This window comes from Canis aureus, chromosome 28, assembly GCF_053574225.1.
Source record: "Canis aureus isolate CA01 chromosome 28, VMU_Caureus_v.1.0, whole genome shotgun sequence".
NCBI lineage: Eukaryota > Metazoa > Chordata > Mammalia > Carnivora > Canidae > Canis > Canis aureus.
Genome location: NC_135638.1, coordinates 34,138,693 through 34,151,384, shown reverse-complemented (window position 1 = coordinate 34,151,384; position 12,692 = coordinate 34,138,693). Strand labels below are relative to the sequence as shown.

At 37.4% G+C, this 12,692-nt stretch overlaps 1 pseudogene; it reads right to left on the bottom strand.

The window, feature by feature from the left end:
- Positions 1-6,257: 6,257 nt before the first annotated feature.
- Positions 6,258-12,487, bottom strand: LOC144300266 (serine/threonine-protein kinase RIO2 pseudogene; annotated as a pseudogene).
- Between the last annotated feature and the right edge of the window lie 205 nt (positions 12,488-12,692).

The window sequence follows — 12,692 nt, the reverse complement described above, 5'->3', positions numbered from 1 at the left end:
ACAGTCAAGTTTCACTTTTCTGCATGAGGTTGTCCAGTTTTTTGTGCCAGTACCATACTGTCTTGATGATTACAGCTTTGTAATATAGCTTGAAGTCCAGAACTATGATGTCACCAGCTTTGTGTTTTTTTCCTCAACAATCCTTTGGCTATTTGAAGTCTTTTCTGGTTCCACACAAATTTTAGGATTGCTTTTTCCAGCTCTGTGAAAAACGTTGACGGTATAAGTATTGTGATAGAGATTGCATGAATATATAGATTGTTTTGGGTAGCATAGACATTTTAACAATATTTGTTCTTCTAATCTGTGATCATGGAATGTTCTTCCATTTCTTTGTGTCTTCCTCAATTTCTTTCATAAATGTTCTACAGTTTCCAGAGTACAGATCCTTTTATGTCTTTGGTTTGGTATATTCCTAGGTATCTTATGGCTTCTGGTGCAATTGTAAATGGGATTGATTCCTTGATTTCTCTTTCTTCTGTCTCATTATTAGTGTATAGAAATGCAACTGACTTCTGTGCGTTGATTTTATAGCCTGCGACTTTGCGGAATTCCTGTATAAGTTCTAGCAATTTTGGAGTGGAGTCTTTTGGGTTTTCACCATAGCATATCATGTCATCTATGAAGAGTGAAAGTTTGATATCTTCTTTGCCAGAGTGAATGTATTTTATTTCTTTTTGTTGTCTGATTGCTATAGCTAGGACTTCCAGTACTATGTTGAACATCAGTGGTGAGAGGGGACATCCCTGTCTTGTTCCTTACCTTACGGGAAAATTTTTCAGTTTTTCCCCATTGAGGATGATATTTGCTATGAGTTTTTATATATGGCTTTTATTATATTATACTATATTCCCTCTATCCCTACACTGCAGAGAGTTTTAATCAAGAAAGGATGCTGTATTATGTTGAATGCCTTTTCTGCATCTATTAAGAGCATCATATAATTCTTGTCCTTTCTTTTATTAATGTGATGTATCACACTGATTGATTTGTGGATGTCAAACCACCCTTGCAGCCCAGGAATAAAGCCTATTTGATCTTGGTGAATAATCATTTTAATGTACTGTTGGGTTCGATTAGCTATATCTTGGTGAGAATTTTTGCATCCATGTTCATTGAGGATATTCATCTGTAATTCTTTTTGGTGGGGTTTTTGGCTTTGGGATCAAGATGATACTGGCCTCATAGAATGACTTTGCAAGTTTTCCTTCCATTTCTATTTTTTGAAACAGCTTCAGAAGAAAAGAGTTCTTTAAATGTTTGGTAGAATTCCACTGGGAGGTCATCTGGTCCTGGAATCTTGTTTGTTGGGAGATTTTTGATGACTGCTTCAAGTTCTTTGCTGCTTATGGGTCTGTTCAGGTTTTCTATTTCTTCCTGTTTCAGTTTTGGTAGTTTATATATCTTTGAAATAGAAATGCATCCATTTCTTCCAGATTTAATTTGTTGGCATATAGGTGCTCAGAATATGCTCTTATAATTGTATTTCTTCAGTGTTGGTTGTGATCTCTCCTCTTTCATTTATGATTTTATTTATTTATTTGGGTCCTTTCTCTTTTCTTTGTGATAGATCTACCTCACAGTTTATCAATCTTTTTAATTCTTTTAAAGAATCAGGTCTTAGCTTCATTGAACTGTTCTTTTGATTTCTATTTCATTGTTTTCTGCTCTAATCTTTATTATTTCTCTTCTCCTGCTGGATTTAGGCTTTCTTTGGTTTTCTTTCTCCAGCTTGTTTTTTGAGAAATGCCTGTATTTCTATATCCTTCCTTCTTAGGACTGCCTTTACTACATCCTGAAGGTTCTGAATTGTTTTTTTTTTAATTTTCATTTGTTTCCATGATTTAAAAAAATTGTTAATTAATTTCCTGGTTGACTCATTCATTCTTTAGTAGGATGCTATTTATTTATTTATTTTTTAATTTTTATTTATTGGAGTTCAATTTGCCAAAATAGAGCATAACACCCAGTGCTCATCTTGCCAAGTGCCCTCCCCCAGTACCCATCACCCAGTCACCCCAACCCCCCCCCACTCCCCCCTCCACTACCCCTTGTTCATTTCCCAGAGTTAGGTGTCTCTCATGTTTTGTCACCCTCACTGATATTTTCACTCATTTTCTCTCCTTTCCCTTTATTCCCTTTCACTAATTTTTATATTCCCCAAATCAGTGAGACCATATAATGTTTGTCCTTTTCCGATTGACTTATTTCACTCAGCACAATACCCTCCAGGTCCCTCCACGTTGAAACAAATGGTGGGTATTTGTCATTTCTAATGACTGAGTAATATTCCATTGTATACATAAACCACATCTTCTTTATCCATTCATCTTTCGATGGACACCGAGGCTCCTTCCACAGTTTGGCTATTGTGGACATTGCTGCTATAAACATTGGGGTGCAGGTGTCCCGGCATTTCACTGCATCTGTATCTTTGGGGTAAATCCCCAGCAGTGCAATTTCTGGGTTGTAGGGCGCATCTATTTTTAACTCTTTGAGGAACATCCACACAGTTTTCCAGAGTGGCTGTACCAGTTCACATTCCCACCAACAGTGCAAGAGGGTTACCCTTTCTCCACATCCTCTCCAACATTTGTTGTTTCCTATCTTGTTAATTTTCCCCATTCTCACTGGTGTGAGGTGGTATCTCATTGTGGTTTTGATTTGTATTTCCCTGATGGCCAGTGATGTGGAGCTTTTTCTCATATGCATGTTGGCCATGTCTATGTCTTCCTCTGTGAAATTTCTGTTCATGTATTTTGCCCATTTTATGATTGGATTGTTTGTTTCTTTGCTGTTGAATTTAATAAGTTCTTTATAGATCTTGGAAACTAGCCCTTTATCTGATATGTCATTTGCAAATATCTTCTCCCATTCTGTAGGTTATCTTTTAGTTTTGTTGACTGTTTCTTTTGCTGTGCAGAAGCTTTTTATCTTGATGAAGTCCCAATAATTCATTTTTGCTTTTGTTTCTCTTGCCTTCATAGATATATCTTGCAAGAAGTTACTGTGGCCGAGTTCAAAAAGGGTGTTGCCTGTGTTCTCCTCTAGGATTTTGATGGAATCTTGTCTCACATTTAGATCTTTCATCCATTTTGAGTTTATCTTTGTGTATGGTGTAAGAGAACGGTCTAGTTTCATTCTTCTGCATGTGGATGTCCAATTTTCCCAGCACCATTTATTGAAGACACTGTCTTTTTTCCAGTGGATAGTCTTTCCAGCTTTGTCGAATATTAGTTGACCATAAAGTTGAGGGTCCACTTTTGTATTCTCTATTCTGTTCCATTGATCTATGTGTCTGTTGTTGTGCCAGTACCACACTGTCTTGATGACCACAGCTTTGTAGTACAGCCTGAAATCTGGCATTGTGATGCCCCCAGCTATAGTTTTCTTTTTTAATAATCCCCTGGCTATTCAGGGTCTTTTCTGATTCCACACAAATATTAAGATGATTTGTTCCAACTCTCTGAAGAAAGTCCCTGGTATTTTGATAGGGATTGCATTAAATATGTAAATTGTCCTGGGTAGCATAGACATTTTCACAATATTAATTCTTCCAATCCATGAGCATGGAATATTTTTCTATCTCTCTGTGTCTTCCTCAATTTCTTTCAGAAGTGTTCTGTAGTTTTTAGGGTATAGATCCTTTACCTCTTTGGTTAGGTTTATTCCTAGGTATCTTATGCTTTTGGGTGCAATTGTAAATGGGATTAACTCCTTAATTTCTCTTACTTCAGTCTCATTGTTAGTGTATAGAAATGCCACTGATTTCTGGGCATTGATTTTGTATCCTGCCACCCTGCCAAATTGCTGTATGAGTTCTAGCAATCTTGGGGTGGAGTCTTTTGGGTTTCTATGTACAGTATCTTGTCATCTGCAAAGAGGGAGAGTTTGACTTCTTCTTTGCCAATTTGAATGCCTTTTATTTGTTTTTGTTGCCTGGTTGTTGAGGCTAGGACTTCCAGTACTATGTTGAATAGCAGTGGTGAGAGTGGACATCCCTGTCGTATTCCTGATCTTAGGGGAAAGGCTCCCAGTGTTTCCGCATTGAGAATGATATTTGCTGTGGGCTTTATGTAGATGGCTTTTAAGATGCTGAGGAATGTTCCCTCTATCCCTACACTCTGAAGAGTTTTCATCAGGAATGGATGCTGTATTTTGTCAAATGCTTTCTCTGCATCTATTGAGAAGATCATATGGTTCTTGTTTTTTCTCTTGCTGATATGATCAATCACATTGATTGCTTTACTACTGTTGAACCAGCCTTGCATCCCGGGGATAAATCCTACTTGGTCATGGTGAATAATTTTCTTAATGTACTCTTGGATCCTATTGGCTAGTATCTTGTTGAGAATTTTTGCATCCATGTTCATCAGGGATATTGGTCTGTAATTCTCCTTTTTGGTGGGGTCTTTGTCTGGTTTTGGAATTAAGGTGATGCTGGCCTCATAGAATGAATTTGGAAGTACTCCATATCTTTCTATCTTTCCAAACAGCTCTAGTAGAATAGGTATGGCTTCTTCTTTAAACGTTTGATAGAATTCCCCTGGGAAGCCATCTGGCCCTGGACCTCTGTGTCTTGGGAGGTTTTTTATGACTACTTCAATTTCCTCCCTGGTTATTGGCCTGTTCAGGTTTTCTATTTCTTCCTGTTCCAGTTTTGGTAGTTTGTGGTTAGTAGGATGCTCTTTAACTTCTATGTACTTGTGTTTTTCCAAATATTCTCTTGTGATTGAGTTCAAGTTTCAAAGCATTGTGGTCTGAAAATATGCAGGAAATAATCCCAATCTTTTGGTACCAGTTAAGACATGATTTGTGACCCAGTATGTAATCTATGTTCCATGTCCATTCGAGAAGAATGTATGTTCTTTACAATGGAATGTTCTGAATATATCTGTGAAGTTCATCTGGTCCAGTGACATTCAAAGCCTTTTGTTTCCTTGTTGCTCTTTTGCTTAGATAATCTGTCCATTGCTTTGAGTGGGATGTTAAAGTTCCCTGCTATTATTGTATAATAATCAATGATAATTTTAATTTTGTTATTAATTGGTTTACATATTTGGCTGCTCCCAGGTTAGGGGCATAAATATTTACAATTGTTACATCTTATTGTTGGATAGATCCTTTTATTATGTATAGTGTCTTTCTTCATTTCTTATTACAGTCTTTGGTTTAAAATCTATTTTGTCTGCTACGCCAGCTTTTTTTTTTTTTTTGATGTCTTTTATCATGGTAAATTGTTCTCCACCCCTTCACTTTCAATCTGGAGGTAGCTTGGGTCTAAAATGAGTGTCTTATTGACAGCATATCTATGGGTCTTATGTTTTTTTTTAATCCAGTCTGATACCTTATGTCTTTTGATTGGAGCATTTAGTCCATTTACATTCAGAGTAATTATTGAAAGATATGAATTTAGTACCACTGTATTACATGGAAGGTCACTATTTCTGCAGATTATCTCTCTTCCTTTCTAGTCATTGTTACTTTGGGGCTCTCTCTTTGCATAACGGATCCTCTTTAATATTTCTTGCAGGGATGTTTTAGTGATCACAAATTCTTTTAGGTTGTTTTTTGTCCTGAAAACTCCTTATCTAGCCTTCCATTCTGAATTACAGCCTTACTGGATAAAGTATTCTTGGCTGCATATTTTTTCTCATTTAGCACCTTGAATTTATCATGCCAGTTTTTTTCTGGCTTACCATGTCACTGTGGACAGGTCTACTGTCAGCCTTATGTTTCTACCCTTTTAGGTTAAGGAGCTCTGCAAAAGATGGATTTTAATGTAAGGAAAATATGTTCTGGTAAGTAAAGCACTTTGGAGTTGTCTAGCATGACTTAGGTAAATTCTTAGCTATTTTGGTAAAATTTACTCATTCATCCAAGTAAGATATTAACTCAGTGTTCTAAGTCCCCATGCCATGAAAAAGTCCCAGTTCCCTCACCCTTGCATCTCTTGCCATCATCAGAACATATTCTGTCAAGGAACCTTTCCATTCTCCCCAAAATCTCCCCCCAAAGAGCTGTACTCTTTTATCTGATTATTTCTTCTAAAAAATTTTTATATAAATTCAATTAGCCAACTTAAAGTTCATCATTAGTTTCAGATGTAATGTTCAATAATTTATCAGTTGTACATAACACCCAGTGCTCATCACATCAGGTGCTCTCCTTAAAGCCAATAATCCAATTACCCTATCCCTTGTCTGATTATTTCTGAAGAGAGATTAGTTTTTATTTATTTATTTAATGTATGTATGTTTACTTTTTTTTTAATAGATGAAAGAGTTTATTTATCCATTTATGTATCTGCCTTGGTCTAGAAAAGACTAGTGAAGGGGTGTCTTAAAAGGGGGATCATAGTAACATTTTGAAAAATATTCAAGATCTTAAATATATTACTCTTCCCAGAAGCTGGCTGCTTCCAAGCTTGACTTAATATTTTGCATGTTTTCTCTCCGTTGTTTTGTAAATATATTTGCTTCTCCTTTTTGCAATCAACATCTTACAGCTGATTTTTGCTGTTTTGTCAACTGACGTTTCACCTTCTGTTTCGCCAATTCCGGAGGAATTGTTGAACAGCTTAAAACACTGCCCACAGATGTAACACTCAGATTTCTTGTTCTGTACTGTTTAATATCTTCTGTATTTTCTTCATTTCTGAAAGGCATGATTTCTTTGTTTAAGGACAAGGCAATCAGATGAGGGCATGCATCTTCATACTTTTCATAGCCCATGGGCATTCCTCCTTGACTTGCTTTACCATCTTGCCTGGTGTCATTTTTAGTTTTGTTTTTTTCCTCAGAATACTCAGTTATAGAACTGTTGTCAATGACCTGCTCGTCTATTTCTTCTAAAGCCTGACTGAGTTCAGGTAATTCAAAATTGTGTGCATCAGCACTCTCCTCTGAGAAATCATCTTCCTTTATTTGTTCAAGGTCTCCAGATGATACACAACAGTCAGTTGACTCATCTGTAGAGTTTTGATCACATCACTCTGATTTTCTAAACTACAAACATTTGCTTTTTCTGACATCTCTTCATCAGAATGTGAGAATTCAGACTCATCTTCTGTTTCAATATTTCTATCAGTTGGACCTACTGGATGAAGTAGTTCATCATCTGCCTGCATTTCCTTTGTGTAGCCGCTGGCGGAAACCTCTACATCAAGGGAGTGCTCCCTCCTGATATCACTAGTGATATCACTAAAAGTTGGATAAAGCTCACTTTCATAGCTGAAACGTTCCATGAAGAAATCTCTAATGCATTTAACATCTCTGTCAAAATACCATTCAGCGTTGTGATGAGAGGTTGAAACCATCTGTGGAAAATCAATCATGGTGATGTGGTCATCTTTATCTAAAATGAGATTGAATTCATTAAAATCTCCGTGAATCAGTCCATGATTTGCAAGTCTGACAATTAGTTCCACAGCTTCATCATGTACTGACGCAGGATCTTCCACATGGTGTATCTGACATAGAGGTCAGCCATTTACGAGTTCCATGACCACTGCATGGCGGTTATAATCAATTGGTTTTGGGACTGGGAATTTCCGGTCATACAATGCCTTCATATAGGCAAATTCTTTCATGGCAGAGAGACGAGATAAATAAAGCCAGGACATGTTATGCCTGTGTTTATGATAATCACGCTTGTTTTTCAGATTTCGAAAGGAGGTTCTTCCCAGTCTGTGAAGCTTTATTTTTTTTTATTATTTTTTTAAAATTTATTTATGATAGTCACAGAGAGAGAGAGAGAGAGAGAGAGAGAGACGCAGAGGGAGAAGCAGGCTCCATGCACTGGGAGCCCGACGTGGGATTCGATCCCGGGTCTCCAGGATCGCGCCCTGGGCCAAAGGCAGGCGCCAAATAGCTGCGCCACCCAGTCTGTGAAGCGTCAACGCCAACCGCTGTCCTTCTTCATTTGCAACAATGTAAATATCCGATTCTTTGCCAACACCCACCTGGTTTCCAGCGGACTCAACTACCTGTCTAGAAGAAAGTGTTTTCAAAGCTGGGTAATCATAGCCTGCATTTGTCAACCGGTAGCCCTGGACAGTTTTGGTGCGCTCCCAAGCTATGAGTTTATGTTTCACTAATTCTGTTAAAACTTTATTACAGCCACCATGTTTAAGGCTGGCTATAGAAGCAACTAAACTGCAGGGAACTATTTCATGGTTCCTCACGCCCATTTCAACCGCGGTCAGGACCCTGAAGTCATCCCGGCTCAGGTAACGTAACTTGGCCACGTTCACCTTCCCGGTGGCGCCCGAAGACCAAGCCAGGAGCCTCCCCCTCTGCAGCCGCAGACTCGCCTCTGCGGGCGCCTCCTTGTATGTTTACTTTGGAACTAGGACCAGAATCACTACAAGTTTCCTGTGTTTCCACTTGAGAAAACTTTTCCTTCCAGAGGGGAAGTGACTAGGTACTTTAGGGATCTTTTGTGTTTGTGGCCTTACATATCAGTGGAGGATTTTTTAAACACATTCTAGAAGATGAATTAATTACAGAAACTCATGATTTGTTCTCACTATATAGGTATTTACCTTTAAAAATAAGAAAAAGGAATAGAAATAAGTGTTGCATGAGCAATTATCAAAAATGTATTAATAACACTTGTATAAAGCATTTTTAGCTAGGGAACTCAATATAGAATTATATATAAATCCAGATTTGCACATTACTCTTAGCCAAGAGTAATCTGTGAAGTGATGAGACTTGTCTGATAAATAGCTTTATCTATTTTCCCTGATTTTACCATGTGTGGAATGCAAGTAAGCATCAGAATTGCTCGATTTTATTTTATTGCATCTGATGTAAGACTTGATTTTTCCCCCTAAAGATTTATTTATTTATTTTAAAGAGAGAGAGCATGAACAGGAGGTATAAAGGGAGAGGGAGAGAGAATTGCAAGTAGACTCCATGCTGATCTTGGAGTCTGATGTGGGGCTTGATCCCAGGTTGCTGAGATCATGATCTGAGCTGAAACCAAGAGTCAGATCCTTAACCAACTGTGCCACCCCAGCACCCCAAGACTTGGCTTTTCTCATGGAAAATCCTAGTTAATAAATACCCTAATTTTTTCACATTGGTTATGAGTCAGATAAGTTATCATTATTTCCACAAAATATTCCAGGTTATGAAGAATGCAAATGTTTTCAGTTAAGATGAATTACAACAAATGATGACTTTATTGTACGTTTTGGCAATTGTTTGGACTTAGCTACCCCACTTGCGTTGTCTTTTGTAATTCATTCATATTATCTTTTTGATGACCTTTTAATATCACTAGTGATTGTGCTACTTTGTATTGTCAATTTAAATGACTTAAAGACTTTAGGATTAATATTTAGCAGGGTAAATTTATGAGAAATCTTTGGTTTTCTACAAAATTTTTAAAGAAACTAAAATTCATAGAGCAAAGGTGTAGTTACCTAGTATGGTTTTGACTTATTTTTTCTAAGGCTGGAATTGAGAAGATAAGGTCAATGTGGTATATACTTATTTTTTTAATATGATTAAGTAAATTATATTTTAAAGTCAAGGTTGAAAGCTAATCATGATATTGTTATGTAGCTATATGTTTAAGATCATCTGCACATATTACTGTATATTTTCAAATTAAGAAGCAAAATAAATGCATGTATAATAAAGATGAGGGACCTGGTAACTTAAAATTGGCCTTAGAATATTGAGTCTGCTGTAAACAAGAACTATTCTCTACCTTACTGTAATCCATCCAGAGACTGGGAATTCTTACTTTGTCAGGTACTCTAAGCCCTTTGGCTAACTTCTGTCATGCTACTGAATTGTTAAAACAAAGAATAAAAATTCATCACATCTGAAGCTATTAAGTCTCTTATTAATTGTCCCCTAATTAATTAATATTATTAGTTTTCTCTGTTTTTAATTTTTAAAAAGATTTTATATACTTATTTTAGAGAGAGAGAGAGAGAGAGAGAGAGGTGGAGGAGCAGAGGGAGAAGGACAAGAAGACTCTGTACTGAACACAGAGCCCCATGCAGGCCTTGATCCCAGAACCCTAAGATCATGACTTGAGCCAAAACCAAGAGTCAAACGCTTAATTGGCTGAGCCACCCAGGCACCCCTTTCTGTTATTTGGGGGGAAAAACTGTACAGTAACTGTAGCTATTAAGGTATCCAATGCAACCATTCAGCTATGTTTTTGTTTAGAAAAATAAAGCTGAGGTGTTATTATACTCAGAGCCATCTTTGGCACTTCTTAGGGGATGAAACCACCTAAGGCTTGTTCTTTTAGCTGAAATCCATGGCATGGCAATCAGTGGCAACAGGGATGCTGAGAACAATGTGGTATAGTTGGTATGCTCTACATTTCTTCATTTCTACATTAGTTTAGCCCCATTAGAGGATTTGCTCTGAGAAAATGTGGGTAAAATCTATCAGGTCAAAAAAGGGCAACTAGACCTTTCCTGAGAAAATTTATTAATACATATTTGCTTCATCACAGATTGTACAATCACCAGGATGGAAAGAAGGGCTCTGGGGATTGTTATGCTTTCACTGTAATAATTAACCAAATTAATGTAAAGTGGTTATGTCTTACACCAAAATGTAGAGGTTTCTCTTTCCTCCAGTTGATACTTTTGGTTACCAAAATAATTGAATTAGGTCCATTCAATTTTGTAATCAATAGGAAGTTTCTGAACTCCTCTCATCTGCCTGAAGGCTCTGGTGCTACAAGCTAGAAATTGTATCTTGTGAAAAACACATATAGCAGGAAACACTAAAAAGTCACTTTGCAAAGGGCTGTTCCAAGAAATTGACTCATTGGTATGGGCCTCCCACCATGAACTGCTGACATTGCCACACTTATAAGGCCATAGCAGGGGGTGAATCTGGTCCCTTGGGCCTCTTTAGTCCAGAAGTAGTTGACAATATAAAAACAGACTCAGACCAAGATCCAGTAGAACGAAATAATTTCATAGGGCTGGATGATGGACTCAATGAGAGAAATTTAAAGGTGGTTAATGTTCTATTTTCTGATGAGCATATGAAGTCTTTTCCTTTCCTCTTGATCTGTTTCTGATCCTCAATGAAGGAAGTTATGCATATGCATATAAGTTGCCATAAAACTCTTTTTGAAAGATCTCATTCCAACCAATACTCTCAGAATTCTAGAAAATGTCTTATGGGGAATCTTTTTTTTTTTTTTTAATTTAAATTCTAGTTAGTTAACATACAGTGCAATATTGGTTTCTGGAGTAGAATTCAGTGATTCACTGAATTCATACAACCCCCAGTGCTCATCACAACAAGTGCCTTCCTTAATGCCCATCACCCATCTAGCCCATCCTCCACCCAATCTCCCTCCATCAACCCTCAGTTTGTTCTCTCTCATTAAGAGTTTCTAATGGCTTTTTTCCTTCCCTCCTTTTTTTCTTTTCTCTATTCTCTTATGGGGAATCTTAGTGTAGATTGTAAAATAACAAGCGTTCAGTAGACTAATTCTAATTCTGAAGTGGATTTCAGATGAATGTCTGAATATGGGTTAAGCTTAGACAAATATATGGAATGAAATTTACTCTAACCACTGTATATCTATAAACAATCAAACCATTTTATTGACAACATGAAAGATATTAATTTCCTTTATCCATGAACCTATTTAGAGCAGAAGACTGATTCTATCAAAGTGGCTATTACTAAGATCCTTCCTCTTTTATGGCCATGTACTTATTTTTATAGGTTCAATAAGAACCAAGTCTTCGGGCTGCCTGGGTGGCTCAGCGGTTGAGTGTCTGCCTTTGACCCAGGGGGTGATTCCAGAGTTCTGGGATTGAGTCCTACATCAGGATCCCTGCAAGGAGCCTGCATATGTCTCTATCTTCTCTCTGTGTCTCTCATGAATGAATAAATAAAATCTTAAAAAAAAAAGGAAAGCCTGAATTCAACAAGATTCTGGCTCTTCCATTTAAAAAAGAAAAAAAGAACCAAGTCTTCTTTTTAGCAGGATGTAATTGGAAAGATTGATAGTGTAACCACAGCATAGGAGTGCCATATTTAGGAATAAATATCATTTGGAGCACCTGGATGGCTCAGTCAGGTAAACATCTGCTTTCAGCTCAGGCTGTGATTCCAGGGTCCTGGGATGGAGCCCCACATTGGGCTCTCTGCTCAGCAGGGAGTCTACTTCTCCCTCCTCTTCTGCCTGCCATTCCCCCTGCTTGTGCTCTCTCTCTCCTCTCTCTGTCAAATAAATAAAATATTTAAAAAAGAAGAAAAAGTGTCATTTAATCATTTACAACAAGCTCATTTTTTAGGGACAATGGTTATAGTTCATATGTGGAACCAGTGCCTACTAAGCTGCTTTCCCGGGAAGCTGTACTGATATCTGTTTTATCAATAACAGGGCTCCTCACAGTCTTATAGTTATCAAGAAAGGTCTTTTCTTGGAGGCTAGGAACCTTGGCAAGATGGGAGGATCTCAAGAAAAGGGAAGCTGTCATAATTCGAAATACTGCAGGCAAAACTTGGTAGAGACATTTCTTTGTTTTGTTTTCCTAGTCTTGGAACACAGGAGCTAAGAGCTGCAATAAAAAATTGAAAAAAAAAACAGCTTTGGAATTTTACAGAAGCGAATGAAGATTCTTTTCCTGTCACATGGAAGTGGATTTCTCTGGCTTTAGTGGTTGTTCAGCATCATCTCTCCCA